Source organism: Phyllobates terribilis, unplaced genomic scaffold, assembly GCF_046119375.1.
Source record: "Phyllobates terribilis strain yellow unplaced genomic scaffold, ASM4611937v1 Scaffold_13__5_contigs__length_258822181, whole genome shotgun sequence".
NCBI lineage: Eukaryota > Metazoa > Chordata > Amphibia > Anura > Dendrobatidae > Phyllobates > Phyllobates terribilis.
Window position 1 is genome coordinate 113,430,497 of NW_027362773.1, and position 16,966 is coordinate 113,447,462.

A 16,966-nucleotide genomic window follows, 5' to 3' on the forward strand; every position below is an offset into this window, starting at 1 on the left:
GTGTTTCTATTGCGGAAAATCTGGTCATTTGATTAAAGGCTGTGAGCTTCGTATGAAGAAAGAAAAAAAAATGGTCAGTCATGCCCGTATTGCCTGTTTAAATTCCAAGGGTGTATTTTTAGCTGCTTCCACGATTGCTCAGGAAAAATTAATGGAATTTCGGGTGTTTGTTGATTGTGGGTCTACTCTGAATGTAATTGATGGGGGATTCTTGGAAAGACTCAATTTAAAACCCGAACCTTTATCATCTCCCATTGCTGTGGTTTCTGTGGATGGTTCCCCTTTGAAGAATATTACTCTCAAGGTCTGTGAATTTCCTCTCACTATTAATGGTGTTCACCATGAGAAATTGGATTTGGTAGTTTTGAATAACTTGCCTTCTCCAGTAATATTGGGATTGCCCTGGTTAAAATTTCACAATCCTGTACTGGATTGGTCTACCAGTGAAATTAAATCCTGGAGCCATAAATGTTATGACAAGTGTTGTAAGGGGCGTATTGCAGCTTTGGATAGGGGAGAATTGCCTGTTCCTATTCAGGATTTTTGGAGAGTTTTTTCTGAGAAGGAATCGCAGGTTTTGCCTCCCCATAGAGACTATGATTGTTCTATTGAATTTGTCCCTGGAGCGACTCTTCCTAAAAGTCACTTATTTAACCTTACTATTCCTGAGAGGAAGGCTTTGGAGGAATACATACAGACAAGTTTGGCCGCCGGTCACATTAGGCCCTCTAAGTCTCCTGTGGCGGTTGGATTTTTTTTTGTAAAAAAAAAGGACGGCGGTTTACGTCCTTGTCTGGATTTTCGTGAGATTAACAAAATTACTGTACGCAATCCTTACCCACTGCCATTGATTCCTGATCTGTTTAACCAGTTAATGGGGGCCAAGTGGTTCTCTAAAATTGACCTTAAGGGGGCATACAATCTGTTGCGCATGAAGGAGGGTGACGAATGGAAGACTGCTTTTAACACTCCTGTGGGTTATTTTGAGAATCTGGTTATGCCTTTTGGTCTTACTAATGCTCCTGCATTTTTTCAGAATCTTATTAATGACATCCTTAGACCTTTGATCGGCAAAAATGTGGTTGTGTATTTGGATGACATTTTGATTTATTCGCCGGATCTGGAGTCTCATTGGCGGAGCGTACGTGAGGTATTACAGTTATTAATGGACAATTCGCTTTTTGCTAAGCTGGAGAAATGTGAGTTCGCTGTACAGAGAATTAGTTTTTTGGGTTACATTATCTCCAGCGAAGGTTTTGAGATGGACCCGGTTAAAGTTCAAGCTGTACAGGAATGGCCTAGGCCTATTGGTTTGAAATCGATACAGAGGTTTTTGGGTTTCGCCAATTATTACAGAAAATTCATAAAAAATTTTTCTAGTATTGTCAAACCTCTGACCGATCTCACCAGGAAAGGTGCTGATGCGGTTCAGTGGTCTTCTGAGGCCACTGAAGCTTTTGTGTATCTCAAGGAGAGGTTCACCTCTGCTCCCATCCTTATGCAGCCTGATGTGACTAAGCCGTTTTTGGTTGAGGTTGATGCTTCCTCTGTGGGGGTTGCCGCAGTATTGTCTCAGGATAACGGGGATGGATTACATTCTTGTGCCTTTTTTTCAAAAAAATTTTCGGAGACTGAACTGAATTACGATATTGGTAATCGGGAATTATTGGCTATTAAACTGGCATTTGAACACTGGCGCCACTTCTTGGAAGGTGCGGAATTTCCCGTTCAGGTTCTTACGGATCATAAAAATCTGATATATCTTGATGCTGCCAAGCGCCTGAATGCCCGTCAGGCTAGGTGGGCACTGTTTTTCTCGCGGTTTAATTTCTCCGTTACTTACATCCCTGGTACTAAGAATGTTAAGGCGGATGCCTTGTCTCGCAGTTTTTCTCCCATAGTCGGTGCTGAGAAAGAAGAGAACATTTTACAAGAAGGTGTTGTGATAGCTGCTTTGGACTCCGTTTTGGAAGATGAGATTCTTAAAGCTCAGGAGAATGCCCCATCTAACACTCCTCATGGGAGGTTGTTTGTGCCTGGGACCTTTAGGAGAGATTTGTTTGTTGAGTGTCACGAATCTCAGTTGGCAGGTCATCCCGGAATCTCTGAGACCAAGAGACTGGTGGGTCGCAGTTTTTGGTGGCCTGGATGGCAGAAGGAAGTCATTAAGTGGGTGCGTCAATGTACTATATGTGCTAGATCTAAGTCCTCACATACTCCTGCTGCGGGGTTGCTTTGTCCTTTGGAGGTTCCCAGTGCTCCTTGGACACATTTGGCTATGGACTTTATAACTGACCTTCCCCCCTCTGAGGGTTTTACTGTCATCTGGGTGGTCGTGGACCGTTTTAGCAAGATGTGTCACTTGGTTCCCTTCGTCAAACTGCCCTGCGCTAAAACTCTCGCTAAGGCCTTTGTCAAGGAAATTGTCAGACTTCATGGCGTTCCTACTGACATTGTTTCTGATAGGGGTCCTCAGTTCGTGGCTCGTTTTTGGCGTGCCTTTTGTGACAGGTTGGGAGTTCATTTGTCGTTCTCGTCCGGATATCATCCTGAATCTAATGGCCAGACAGAAAGGAAAAACCAGGATGTTGAGCAGTTCTTGCGTTGTTTTGTGGCAGACAATCAAGAGGGGTGGTCTGAGTTTCTGCCACTTGCTGAATTTGCTCTGAACAATCATACATCTTCTTCTGCTGGTTGTTCGCCTTTTTTTTGTTGTTCTGGGAGACATCCGTCGTTTGGGTCGTTCTCCAAGTTGGGATCTGCCGTGCCTGAGGAGGAGAATTTTTCCGGTGATTTGGAGAGAGTTTGGACGGATGTGCGTGGTAATCTTCAGGAGGCCAACAGAAAATCTAAAGACTACTTTGATAGGAAACGACAGGAGGTTTTGTTCGCTGTTGGTGACATGGTCTGGTTGTCCTCTAGGAATCTGCGGTTGAGGATTCCTTCTAAGAAATTGGGTCCCAAGTTTGTAGGGCCCTTTAAGGTGCTTCAGGTTGTCAACCAATCTGCTGTTAGGTTGGAGGTTCCTACCTCCTGGAGAATTAATCCGGTATTTCATGTCTGTCTGTTAAAAAAAGCTGTTGTATCGGATTGTGACGCCTCTGCCTCTGTTCCTCCGGTGGTGGAGGACGGGGAATATGAAATTTCTCGCATCCTTAACTCTAGACGGTATAGAGGTAGTTTGCAGTATCTTGTGGCCTGGAAAGGTTTCGGACCCGAGGATAACTCTTGGGTGAGGTCAGATGATGTTTCCGCGTCCAGACTTATCAGAGCGTTTCACAGGAGATTTCCTGATAAGCCTGGTCCTAGGGGATCCGGAGGATCCTCTTAGAAAGGGGGGTACTGTTAGAACCTTGCTCTTAGGTTTTTTCCTTTGCTGGTCACATGACCTTGTTGGCCTATTTAATCCTGCTCCGCCCTTCTGGCTTTGCTGGACTTCATTGTATAACTACTTTCTAGCTAGCCTGTGCTCTGTATCTAACTCTGTTAGTTTGCTTGGTCTACGGACCTCTATGTTCTATATATTTTGTTTGTTCGTCTGTCTGCTACTATTTCTGTTAGGAGGTGTCCCATTTTCCTCCCAGTCCTTAGTACTTGTAGGGATTCCTTCCCCACATCTATAGGTCTCCGTACAGACTAGCTTAGGACTTTAGCAGGTCTGATCGCAGGATCAGGTTCCCTGTTACATCGTAGGGATTCAGCTGAGTTCTATCGTAGGGACAGATCTCCTCTCTTTCCTTAGCTCTGGTAGCAGAACATAACACTACCCATGCCCTCCGTTCAGCTAATGACCTAAGACTAACATCCTCAATAATCTGAACATCACACTCCCATTACCAACACTTCTCACGTGCTGCACCAGTTCTCTGGAATGCACTACCCAGGACAATTCGATTAATTCCCAGTACCCACAGTTTTAAGCGTAGCCTAAAAAGGCACTTTTTTAGACTGGTCAATCCCCTCACTTATGTAACTATTCTAGTTTTGCCCTTTCTTCCAAATCTGGTCCCTTGTAGCATCCGTTTACACACCCTCCATGCACTTAATAGCCCTCTGTGTCTGTACTGTACACATGCTGGCTGGTGCCTGGTTCATGCAGCGTTATGTGCACACCCTATTTATTATATTGATGGCTGGACAGTATAATACAAGCCCTTCTTACCATTCTGTGTCTCCCCTATTTCCTCATAGATTGTAGCTTGCCCTCTCTCCTCTTGGTATCTGTTGAATTATGTGTTACTCTGTAATGTCTTTATTGTACAAGTTCTCTCTAAAATGTAAAGTGCTGAGGAATATGTTGACGCTATAGAAATAAAAATTATTACTATTATAAATTATTATTATTATTATTATTATTATTATAAAAAAGGTATGAGGCAAAGCTTTTAACTATGTAAGAGAAGTTGAACTTGATGGACCTAAGTCTTTGTTCAACCTATGTACAGTAACTATGTAATACAATAAATGTAATGAATATTTTGTATAAGCATGTCCATAACACAGACAGTTACTTAATAAAGGAGGATTAAGATGACTGTTAGAATTCATTTACAAGTGTAATGGCCTTTCCACAGTCAGCAGACACAGGTGAGCAAACTTTCATTCAATTCCGAGCGCTGCTCCATTATTTATTACCCCTTATTATTATCTATTAAGAATATTTGTGGCTGGATTATTACACAGCATGAAGCCTCTTCATGTCCGACAGCAGTATACGACGCTCTACTTTCCGGTCATATGGTCACTAAATTCTAATCATTTATTTATTTTACTCACATATAGCCCCATCATATTCCACAGCACTTTACAGACATCATCGCTGTCCCCATTGGGGCTCACAATCTATATTCCCTATGTGTTTGGGGTGTGGGAGGAAACCGGAGAACCCGGAGAAAACCCACGCAAATACAGGGAGAACATACAAACTCCTTGCAGATGTTGTCCTTGGTGGGATTTGAACCCAGGACCCCAGCGCTGCAAGGCGGCAGTGCTGACCACTGAGCCACCATGCTGCCCTATTCATACTGTAACCTGTACAAAAACTGTGATTTTATTTCTTGCTTTTCTCAAAAATGTAATTTTAGTCACTCAGATCTACTTCAATCTCCTATTATTATTACTCTATAAGATCAAACAGAATTTACAGAAATGTTAAATATTTAAAAATATTTAAAGAAATATTTAAATACTTCCTCAATATATTATGAGTGTAACATGCAAGCATCAGCTTCATAAAATGCTAATATCATAAATCTAAATAGAGGGAGGGGATAAAGTGTTTTACGTGCACACACGTGTCCAGCCTTCCCTCTCCCGCAGCTCATTTTCTGCTTTATATTATCCCTCACTTTTCTTTCCATCCCTTTCTCTATCCATCTTGTTCTCCCTCCCTCTCCCCCCTCCATCCACACAGCGGCCCTACCCCCTCTATCCTTTCTCTACAGAAGCTATGACATCTGATTCATTCAATCCCTCCCTCTCCCTTGCTTCTGTACCAGGCTCATAAACAGCTCTGCCTGCACATTTAATATCCTTTTTTTCTTTTCATTTGTATTATTTTTCCCCACATTTTTCCATGTTCCAGCGCCTGGTCTTTTTTTAGGATGCATCTCATTGTACGCCGCCTCTTCTTTTTGTAACCACCAGGCCTATGATTCTACATGCAGAAAAGGTATGTTCCATCTGGTTATTTCAGCCATTCCTAGATTAGAAACCAGTGGCCTTGCTCTGCATGTGTTGTACCTTTTCCATTCTTCTATGGAATCAAAATACCCTTTGTCCATTGTCTTTTTTTTTTTGCCTGAAACCATTGCTTTTACATGGACATAGATACAGAATAATATTATTGACAGCGAACATTACAAAGCAGAACTCCTTTTGTCTGTGTATGTTCATTCATGTATTATTGATGCAAAAACAATAGGGCTTATTTAGGATTAGACGTTTGCAACATTGTATCCTCCTTGCTCTCTGTACTGGGGGTTTGCTGTCAAACAGGCTAGTAATGTCATTATCCTGACCCATGGATGTATCATTACGGTGATGCATCTTTTGTTATGAAATGACCAATGAATACTAAAGGCTTTAAAGTGGATGCAGCATTTCAGATTCAGCTGTAATCCCGGAAGCTTAGAGATAATTCATTGCATAGTTCTAACTTTATAATGTATCAACATGTAACATAATGGAAGCTTTTGTCATATCTATTTATTTATTTTGCTTATTTATAATAATAGAATATTTTAAGGATCTTGTGTTGTTCGTTTCACTGTGTTACCTCGGTGGCCCATATGTATCAGAATCATTATATAACTGATACAACATGTTGATGTTCAGTAAGGAATATGTGTACACAATTTCCATTGTTGGTAGATTATTTGGCATCTCTGATTAAATTAAGTGACTAAGGCTTATTTATAATTCAATGGTTTGATGGATTTTACATGAAGTCCTACTTTTCTAGAAATTCTTAGGTCAATGCAGATGTTTGTTTATACTGCTTTTTTTTTGTATGATCAGAGGTAGCAGATGCTGAAACAAGTCAGTTAAAGAGACACTAAACCCAACACAGCTCATAATAGTACAGCGTTAATAAACAAGCTGGTATGAAGTGGAGTAACTACAGTCTGTTGGGCCCTAGAGCCAAATTTGGACCTGGGTCCCCAACCTGCATCTTGGTCAGATGCATGGGCCATTATAGAGTTCTAGATCTTATAAAGACATATGTCTTTGCACCCAATTAATAATGTCCCCCATTCTGGGCCCCATGCTATAACATTTTTCTCCATCCTGGGCCTTTCCTGGTATAATGTTCCCCATCCTGATATAATGCCTCCATTCTGATATAATGTCTCCATCCTGGTATAATGTCCCCGATGCTGGTATAATATCGCCCATCCTTTCATAACATCCCTTTCCTAGTATAATATCTCCAGTCTGGTATAATGTTCTCATTCTGGTATAATGTCCCCATCCTGGTATAATATTCCCCATCCTGGTATAATGTCCCCATTCTGGTATCTTGCCTCCATTCTGATATAATGTCCCCCATCCTAGTATAATGTTCCAGTCCTGGTATAATGTCCTCCTTGTTGGTATAATATCCCCCTTCCTGGTATAATGTCCCCCATCCTGGTATAATGTCCCCATCCTGGTATAATGTCCCCATTCTGGTATAACGTCCCCCATCCTGGTGAAATGTCCCACATCCTGGTATAATGTCCCCCATCCTGGTATAATGTCCCCATTCTGGTATAACGTCCCCCATCCTGGTGAAATGTCCCACATCCTGGTATAATGTCCCCTATCCTGGGACCCTTCCATTCTTCTCCAGCACATTTTAAAAAGAAACAAATGATTCTACTCACCTTCCCCAGCTCCCACGCAGCTTGGTATCCTCTTCTGTACTTGGAGCCAGCAGCTGACTTAAGCGTGCCGGCACGGGCAGCGCATGATGTAACTGCCATGCGCCGTGTGTCACTGGTAAGTTGACATCTGCTGCTGTCCTCTGATTGGCCGGGTCCCTGTGCCGCAATACATTACAGGTAAATGTGCATCCGAGGGCGCACATCCATGTGAAATTGGCATTGGTGGGCCTCTCTCCCGCATGGGCCCATTCGTGGTCGTACTCTCTGCGACCGCGATCATTACTGGTATTCATTTTATGTAAATGAAAGATATGAGACAAAAAGTAGTGATCTTGGAGGAAGACATATTTCTGGACTTCTATCAATAATGGAGGGCAGTTAGCCTATCCCCAGCGGATATGGCTGATAATGTAGAAAAACAGATTCCATTCAACTTGTGACCACAAATGTAAAAACCGTAGACTGGCAGTGCTTTCAGTTTCTCGTGTGTCTTATGATAAATTAACCTGCAGTCCCATGTAAAATCTGAGATTTTATATTCCGATCTCCTGATAAATTGGCCCAAACGACAAATTAATCTCTGCTATACATCCAAGTAAATGACCGTGCTCTATCTCATAAAGCGAGGGCTGCCCAGTTAAGTGATGAGAGCCTCGAAATTTTAACATTATGGGATAAGTGAACTATGTAATATTAATCCACTTTGACTGTGGAGGGAGGGAGACCCAGCTGTCCTAAGACCCCACAAGCATCAAAAGGCTTTATATTGTTACATTTAATCTCATTTAGTTAATTCTGCCTGGGTGGTTTTACTTTAGATAAATCCTCCAAAGATTTAGTTATTCTTCCCGTTAACAGAATTATCTGAATAAAAGCAGATTTTAGCCTATAATTTCCATTTTTGGTGATTTGTTTGACTGTGAAATTATTCTTGTGTTTCATCTTTGTTTTTTTTTTACTATTAAGTATAAAGTCTTTTATTGTTAACAATAGAGTTTGCAAACTTATTAAAACATAACGTTCAGATGCATGTGTAGGACGATGGCAAATAGGTTTTCCTACAGAGGAATTCCATGTGGAATCCATTTGGGATTGGTATGTGGTTACCACATGAAAGCTGTTTGAGATGAAAGCTGATGGTGTCACTGACAGCAGCTACAAAGCCTCCTGCTGTCACTCGTGGAAGGAATTAGGTAGGAGAATTATCTTTACGATGTAATATTAGGAACTTGTGTAAAAGATTTCATAGAAGTGAATTTGTAGAATTTACATCTTTTACAACCTGACTTTAAAGGGGTTTTCCAGTCTACACAAATCCAGTATATAGTTTGCCACTAGGTGTAGAGTATTGTAAAATTGGTTGATAATTGTTAGATAAGTATTGGTCCCATTGCTGGGACTCCCACCAATCACCAGAACTGCAGTGCCCGCATGACCAGTCCTCCTGGCGGAAGACTAATGGAGAATGGGGTACACAAATGTCAAGTTCTGGCGATGTATGGGGGTCCCAGCCATGATACCACTCCAATCTTTCCATTATCACCCATCCAGTGCATTTATGTAGACCGGAAAACCCTTAAAGGAAATCTTACACATTAGTCAAAAGTTGACCAACACACGGTTCAACCAAAATGTTTGTTCATTGGGTGAAAATTAATATTTAATGATAGTGACACACTGTCTGTATAGAACTCGCTAGCCCATGGACTATAATTCTAGAATAGAACAAACTCAGAACATTCCCAGAAATCCGATAAGTGTATGGACAGTTTTAATGACTGTAACTGCCAATGTATATGACGGCATTGATGTAACTGTCGTTCAACCATCAGCATATGTCATTCTATGGTGTTGGCTACCTAAGTGTTGTATTTTTGATCCCAATATAATAATCACTTATTGACCTAAATCAGATCAAACATTATGCTGCAGTGCTGTTTAAACTCCCAAATCAAGCTCCTTTAGATGATCCTTTCAACTGCTGCTCAGTAATATTGATACATGGATACATTGTGACAACATGTGTCACTGTATAGGCTCCATGAACATGGTTTTTCTATGTTAAGTTCTTAATTCAAGCTCCTTTAGAAGCTCCTTTCAACTGATGCCCTGTAAGATCGATACACTGGATTAAAAAAATCCATATGGGACTTTCCCTTTTTTGAGCAGCTCTTCGTCCCTCACATGCACAGTTTGTTTGATTCCAGTATACGGATCTTGAGGAGAAGCAGCTGATAGGAGCTTCTAAAGGAGCTTGAACTCGGCATTGAAACAGCACTGCAGCCTAGTGTTTGTGAGACATTCAGACATAATAAATTAACAAAGTATGTTACAAAAATTCATAACTTTGCAATGGCTGATCAATAATTATATTAATTAAAAAAGTTTAGTTACTTGATTATTCTATAGGCTTATACTGTACCTCTATGCACATCTGATCTTACATGGAATTATGCAATGAAACATGAAGCAATTTATTTTCTCATTGATTCATAGAATATTCTGCAGCACTTTATTATTATGAAGGTATCCTCCACTAGGAGCAATATACTTACAAGGCATCCTACTGTAGCACATAAAATGTCCATAGCTACGTGACATGGATACATAGTGACAGCATGTGTCACTGTATAAGATCCATGAACATGGTTTTTCTATGTTCAATTCCCAATTCAAACTCCTTTAGATGCTCCTTTTAACTGCTGCTCAGCAAAATCGATACACTGGATTCAAATAATCCATATGGGACTCTCCCTTTTGGAGCACCTCTGGGTCCCTCACATGCACAGATTGCGTGATTTCAGTGAATGGATCTTGCTGAGCAGCAGCTGAAAGGAGCTTTTAAAGGAGCTTGAACTTGGCATTGAAACAGCACTGCAGCCTAGTGTTTGAGAGAAAATGAGGCAAAATAAATTAAGTATATTATAAAAATTCATAAGTTTGCAAATGCAGATAATTATATTAATAAAAAAAAGTTTAGTTACTCTATTAATTTATCATGAACATGTGATGTAAGAGTTGTCTAGCATGAGTCCATAGCAAGGTGTACATGACATAGAAACAGAGCATAGAGCTAAAATAGGACCTTTGGAGAGAAGGAGAATATTGGAATATTGTCCTTTGTCAAAAGAATCCTACAATAAACAATATGTTCTAGTATATAACAGTCCCCATGTCAAACTTACAGAATAGGATGGAGTAGAACAAACTTTTCAAAGTGTTGTTTTACTATCATCTTCAGCTTCCATTAATAAGGCGCACATCAAGATGTAGGTGTTCATCCGACTGACAGATAAGTTAGAGGTTTACAACTTTTGTGTCTCGTCTGTAAATGTTGGCAATGTGGATATGAAACAATTGTGCCCCAGTTACTCTTAGATTCCGTCCCATAATGTTTTAATTTGTTGTTATTATTTTAATAAACTATTTATTAACTGTTTTAAAACTTTTTTTTTTTACGCTGTTGGAAGCTGCCAACAGAAAGAAAGCAGCAAGAAAGTAACGGTTCATTCTGTACGGGGATAACAATGTAACAAATAATGATTTGGAGAAGGTTTAGTTACAATCACACAATCCATCCGAGACCACCAGTGGGATAGTGTTACTGAAAAGAAAGCAGTTGCGGTTATCCAGGAAATAAAACTGATATTAGATTAGTGGCGGTCCAACTCTCAGCACTCCCGCCGATCAGGTATTGAAGGGGGTTTCAGCGAGCACTGCATCCCCTTCATTGTTTACCAGGTGTATTTGTACTTTTAGTAGCAGTTGTGCAGGTATTACAGCTCTATTGCAGCCACTACTAAAAGTGCCAAGTGGTTCAACTTGATGGACATGTATCTTTTTTTCAAACATATGTGAAATATAGGGGAAATCTAGCCATTTTTTTCAGATTTAAAATATGCAAAAACTTTATTGTAGATTTAAATAAAACAGGACATACCCAGTACTGTAAAAATATAAAAGCATTTCCGACGCATTTCGAACTAAAAGATAGTCCTTACTCATGGATGAGTATTAGTTCGAAACGCGTAGGGAAAACGCATATTTTTACAGTACTTACTGGCAATGTCCTGTTATTTTTACATCTACAATGAAGTTTTTGCATATTTTTAATCTGAAAAAATGGCTGGATTTCCCCTATTTTTCACCTGATTGCTACCACTTTGCAGGAGTTGTTTTATCAGGTCCGAGGATCGCAGGAAACTTCATTATGGGTGAGCTGGATCACAACTTTGTCTTATGTACCTCATAAACAACAATCGACAGGGGTGTCCCACCAATTTAATATCAATGGCCTTTTTTAAGAATAGGTCAACAATTTTAAAGGGATTGTCCCATAAACAACATTTATGTAATGGACTGGGTGGTGAAACCACAGTGCAGTGATCTGACCAGAGCCTGGAGGGCTCCAAGTCTGACCTCGAATGCATGGCGGCTGACGATACCACGATCCGAGGAGAGGCGAGGGTGGCGAGACCAGGTGCTACTTCGGGACTGACCTCGGGTGGATGGCAGCTGATCCCCAAGGGACAGGAGACAGGAAAGGCCAGGAATGGTAAACTGGCACGACACAGACAGGCTGGCTGGTACAGCTGATAGGCAGGTATACTGGATACAAGCACTGGGACCTGAGAACTAGCAAGTGTGTTAGGGAAACAAACGATGTTGCACAGGCACCTCCCATCAGGTGGAGGTGCCTTAAATAATAAGTGTCTCCCAGCCATTGGCTGGGGACATGTTAATACGGCGCGCACTGTCCCTTTAAGAAGACGGGGCCGCGTGCGCCCTAAGCACAGGGATCATCACGCTATGCAGCAGCAGAGCAGGAAGGGGAAGGAGGAGCAGAATATGCAGGACGAGGGGCACTGCCCTGAGTGAGTCAGTGTCTCTGTAGGGGGAGGTAGGTAGAAGGCAGAGATGCCAGCGCTACAATTTATCACCTATCCATAGTATTTTTGATAATTGTATGATCATTGGGGGTCCAACTGCTGTGTTTCCCAACTGATCATGAGAATAAGAATCACAAAATAGTAGTGAGCATGTGCAATAACTGCTCCATTCACAGTCTATAATAGTAGTGGTGGTGCATAGGAACATAAAGTCCATTCACAAAGGGGATTGCTCCCCCTTCTTGGGATCACGGGATGATCTCGGGATCATCTATTTTGTGGATGAGTGATGAATGTTGTTTATAGGACAACCCCTTTAAGGCCCCAGATAACCCCTTTATTGACTTTTCTATGTGGGAAGACATCCAGAAATTGATATATCCTGATGTGGGCACTTAGGAGATGGATGTGAATCTCTAACGTTGGAAGATGTACAAGTAAGCCATTTGTTTGTCACTCAGTTTCCTTCTGTTACGAGGAATTCAGATCCAAGTTTGTTTTGAACCATGGAGATTATTTAATTTGAGAATTAAGTCCCCTCCGCTTTCAGATCTTGAGGGTCTCAGCTTTGAGACAAAAGGACAAAAAGTGGCACAATGCGAAAATGAAGACTTTCAGATTAATAGCAAGAAGAATTTATGGTTGATGCAATATATATATATCGTTATATGAGATCACGTGGACACATTTATTATAAATTATGCAACGTAAATTATTCATTTTTCAAAACAATCTTGATTATTTATTCATATTCTGATTTAGATACAGATATATACAGTGGCATATGCGAATATATTAACCCCTTCATTCCCCAGCACTTTTCATATTTTTAGTTTTCCTTTTCTTCTCCCCTTCTTCCAAGAGCCATAACATACTGAACACGTACAATATTGTCCAAGACCCTGATCTTTTACTTACTCCCATTTAATCCTTTAAATTCCATGGTTAATAGTGGCTGTGGCATCTAAGCGGTTGGGTAGAAAGTGGAGGCTTTTGGTTATGTGAGCACAAGGTTTTATAGGATGTCAGACAGAGTAAAGCTGACAGGTATTATACCCTGCACTTCAGAAGTATTGCATTGTATTATTTAAGTGATCAAGCGATCAAAGCTTGTAGTAGAATTACAAAAAAACATTTTAAAAAAAGTGTAAGAAAATGTGTAAAAATATAAGAAAAATAGAAAATATACCACTAGGAATGCTATTACGGCAAAAAATAATGTGAAGAAAAAATATACATAATTGGTATTTGCGTGTCTGTAATAAGGTAAGCTATAAAATGATCACATTATTTACCCGCACACAAAAAAAAGTTTAACAAAATCAAGGCAGAATTGCTGTTTTTGTTCATCCCATCTCACAAATAAACCCCTATAAAAAAAAGTTATTAAACAGCTAACATGTAACCCCAATTGCTACCAAAAAAATGTTAACTCACCCCACAAATAGAAACAATTCCCACATATTTACATAAAAGCAAAGAAAAAAAGTTATGGCAAAAAAACATGTTTTTATTATGCAAAAGTGTTAAAAGATATAAAAAAAAAACTGTATAAATTCGGAAACGCCAATAATCACAGTGGTCCTGCACAATAAAGTTAACGGCATTTATACCGCAGGTAACGTTAACTGATTTGCACTCAGAATATGTGGTTTGAGATGATTTGTGCATATTTTGCCAAAGACTTCGAACTCTACAGTGTAAATGATTATTCTACAGTAAGTGGAAATGCTAAACCTTTTTAAATAATTTTTCATATTTTACTTCATTAAAAACAAATGATCATGTTTTTTTTAATTAAAACATTAATACATTTTTCCAATTGTTGAAAAAAATATTTTTTTGAAGGCACCTTCCCTTTAAAGGGGTTGTTCAGAACTTTATACTAATGGCCTATTCTTAGGGTAGGTCATCAATACCATATCGTTAGGGGTGTGAAACCAGGAACAGCTGATTGGCAGGTGTGCTCAGTGTCGCACCCCCACCGATCTGGTATTGATGACATCCTAAGGATAGGACATCAATATTAAAGTACCACACAATCCCTTTAATCTATATTTTACCATTCACCTTTACAAGTTGAAGCTTCTAGAGTGCGCCCTTCAAAGTCAAGGAGACAAAAGGCATGTTTCTGTTAGAACTCTCCGGTTAGGTTTTTTCTATTATGCTGGTCACATGACCGTTTTTGCCTATTTAATCCTGCTCCGCCCTCCTGGCCTTGCTGGACTTCATTGTAATTTCTACTCGTAAGATAGCCAGGTGCTTTGTTACCTTTCTCAGTTAGTTTAGCTAGGTATTTTGACCTCTGTGTTCTATGTTGTTTGTTTGTCTTTTACTGCTACAATTTCTGCTAGGAGGTGTCCATCTTTCTCCCAGTCCCTAGTTCTTGTAGGGATCCCTTCCTCACATCTATAGGTCTTCGTTCAGACTAGCTGAGGACTTTAGCGGGTCTGATCGCAGGATCAGGTTCCCCGTTACATCGTAGGGATCTAGCTTAGTTCTATTGTAGGGACAGATCTCCTGTCTTTCCTTAGTGCTTGTAGCAGATCATTACAGTAAGTCCAGCCCAAAAAAATTTCTCTAAGGAAAGACCTCCAGTTTCCATCATGGTGTCGGTTCAGGATTTGGCTCAACGCCTGCAGGGACTCTCTCTGGAGGTGACCGAGCTCCAACAACACGTGAGTAGCTGTTCTGGAGCGCATTTTGTGGAGCCAAAGGTACGATTGCCTGATTTATTTTTTGGTGAACAACAAGATTTTTTTTCCTTTAAAAATGCTTGTTTATTGTATTTTCATTTGAGACCTTGATCCTCTGGTGAAGAATCACAGCGCATAGGGTTCATAATGTCACTTTTGTGCAAAGAACCTCAGGGATGGGCCTTTTTTCTCCAACCTAGTGATCTGTGCTTTAGATCAGTGGATAGTTTTTTTTCTGCTTTGGGGTTGTTGTATGATGATCCTGATCGTGTCTCATCAGCTGAGATGGAATTGAGACATTTGAGGCAGGGATCAGGTAATGTGGAAAATTATTGTACTCACTTCCGTTGGTGGTCTGCTCAGGTGGGGTGGAACGATTCAGCTCTGAAAAGTTTGTTTCTTGCTGGGCTAGGTGAAAGGGTTAAGGATCTGCTGATTGCTTATCCTACACCTGGAAACTTGCAGGAGGCAATGCAATTAGCTATACGGGTGGACAGGAGACTGCGTGCAAGGGTTAATGAGAGTAAATCCTCTGCCATGTCAGCTCCGAGTCTTGAGAGGGTCTGTACTGACACTGGAGAGCCGATGGAGATTGGGGCGATGTCACCCCGCTCTCAGGAAAAAGACCGCAGGTTTTCTGAAGGTTTGTGCTTCTATTGCGGCAAATCTGACCATTTCATTAAGAACTGTGTGCTTCGTATGAACAAAGAAAAAAAAAAGGTCAGTTACGCCCGTATAGCCTGTTTAAACACAAAGGGTGTATTTCTTTCTGCTACTACCGCAGCTCAGGAAGAATTAATTGAATTTCGGGTATTTGTGGATTGTGGTTCAACTCTGAATGTGATTGATGGGGGATTCTTGGAAAACTTAATTTAAAACCCAAACCTTTATCATCCCCTATTGCCGTGGTTTCTGTCGATGGCACTCCCTTGAAATGTGTTACTCACAAGGTTTATGAATTTCCCCTCACTATTAATGGTATTCACCAAGAAAATTTGGATTTGGTGGTATTAAATAATTTGCCTTCTCCAGTAGTTTTGGGGTTGCCCTGGTTAAAATTGCACAATCCTGTACTGGATTGGTCTACCAATAAAATTAAGTCCTGGAGCCCTAAGTGTTATGACAAGTGTTGTAACGGACGTATTGCTGCTGTGGATAAAGGGGAGTTACCTGTACCTATTCAGGATTTTTGGAAAGTTTTTTCTGAGGAGGAGTCGCAAATTTTGCCTCCCTATAGAGACTATGATTGTACCATTGAATTTGTCCCTGGAGCAACTCTTCCTAAAAGTCGTTTATTTAATCTTACTATTCCTGAGAGAAAGGCTTTGGAGGAATACATACACACAAGCTTGGCCGCTGGTCATATCAGACCCTCTAAGTCACCTGTGGCTGTTGGATTTTTATTTTGTTAAAAAAAAGGACGGCGGTTTACGTCCTTGTTTGGACTTTCGCGAGATTAATAAAATTACTGTACGCAATCCCTACCCACTGCCATTGATTCCTGATTTGTTTAACCAGTTAGTGGGGGCCAAGTGGTTCTCTAAAATTAATCTCCGGGGGGCATACAATTTGTTGCGCATGAAGGAGGGTGATGAATGGAAGACTGCTTTTAACACTCCGGCGGGTCATTTTGAGAATTTGGTTATGCCTTTTGGTCTTACCAATGCACCAACATTTTTTCAGAATCTTATTAATGACATCCTTAGACCTTTGATCGGCAAAACTGTGGTTGTGTATTTGGATGACATTTTGATTTATTCGCCTGACCTGGAGTCTCATTGGCGGCGCGTACGTGAGGTATTGCAGTTATTGATTGACAATTCACTTTTTGCTAAGCTGGAGAAATGTGAGTTCGCTGTACAGAGAATTAGTTTTTTGGGCTACATTATCTCCAGCGAGGGCTTTGAGATGGACCCGGTTAAAGTTCAAGCTGTGCAGGAATGGCCTAGGCCTATTGGTTTGAAATCGATACAGAGATTTTTGGGTTTCGCCAATTATTACAGAAAATTCATTA

At 40.5% G+C, this 16,966-nt stretch overlaps 1 protein-coding gene across 1 annotated transcript in view; it reads left to right on the forward strand.

Moving 5' to 3' along the window:
* Positions 1-5,445: 5,445 nt before the first annotated feature.
* SPTBN2 (spectrin beta, non-erythrocytic 2) overlaps positions 5,446-16,966 on the forward strand; it is a 189,061-nt gene continuing 177,540 nt past the window's right edge. The window contains exon 1 of the mRNA XM_073658463.1: positions 5,446-5,671. The gene's annotated coding sequence lies outside the window, so the exon portion shown is untranslated. The remainder of the gene's footprint in view (positions 5,672-16,966) is intronic.